The following is a 730-nucleotide window of genomic DNA, read 5'->3' as shown; positions in this document are numbered from 1 at the left end:
TCCCTACACATCTGGTACTTTAATTTCTTGCCTTTGTTGTTGTTGTTGCTGTTTTAATTTGCCAGAGGTACATGTGCTCACTGGAGAGAGACAGAGAGAAAAAGAGAGGAGAGAAAGCACCCTCCCCCACCAATGGGAAATGGTCACACACAATCTATTCTCCTCCTTTTGGGATTTTGGACATGCACACGTAAGTACACGTAAGTGTCCAGTGTGTTTCTCAAGGTGCCAGGTCCAGGAATCGAACTGCACTCAACTCATAACATAGGGGGGAAGTACGTAACTTAAATAGTGGTGAAGGCAATTCACAGGAATGGTTTAGAAGACATTTTTCATCTTTACATCTATTTTTAAATTATAAAGTAATACCTGAATGCATCAGCACTAATGAAAATCCCAATCGGCCAAGGGAAGCAATGACAACTACCCTTTGGTGTGCAATGGGACACTACAAATCCCTGTTCCCTATAGATGGCTGAGATCAAGAAACTTTGGTTTTTAAAGTTACTTGTGTACCTGTCTTATCTAATTTTTTAAAAGTTTATTTCTTTCTCCCATAAGTGAGAGAGATAGAGAAAGAGAAAAGAGGACCACATCCCGACAGGGATCTGATGCCATGATCCATCCCAGCCTTCGGCCTGTCTCAGATCATGGACGTGCATGTGCCTTACTCGGGGTGGTCTCTGAATGTAAATGGGGAGCCTTCTCGTTAGGTCACACAGGGCACCGT

The 730-nt window shown here is 43.0% G+C and overlaps 2 protein-coding genes across 2 annotated transcripts in view; both read right to left on the bottom strand.

The window, feature by feature from the left end:
• Positions 1–730, bottom strand: part of SKA2 (spindle and kinetochore associated complex subunit 2) — a 1,094,818-nt gene that overhangs the window by 129,678 nt on the left and 964,410 nt on the right. The gene's annotated exons all lie outside the window — the stretch shown is intronic.
• The window catches only part of MKS1 (MKS transition zone complex subunit 1), a 16,783-nt gene that overhangs the window by 6,192 nt on the left and 9,861 nt on the right, over positions 1–730 (bottom strand). The window lies entirely within an intron of this gene.

Source organism: Tupaia chinensis, unplaced genomic scaffold (assembly GCF_000334495.1).
Source record: "Tupaia chinensis unplaced genomic scaffold, TupChi_1.0 Scaffold000416_1, whole genome shotgun sequence".
Taxonomy (NCBI): Eukaryota; Metazoa; Chordata; class Mammalia; order Scandentia; family Tupaiidae; genus Tupaia; species Tupaia belangeri.
This window is presented reverse-complemented; position numbering and strand designations above follow the sequence as displayed.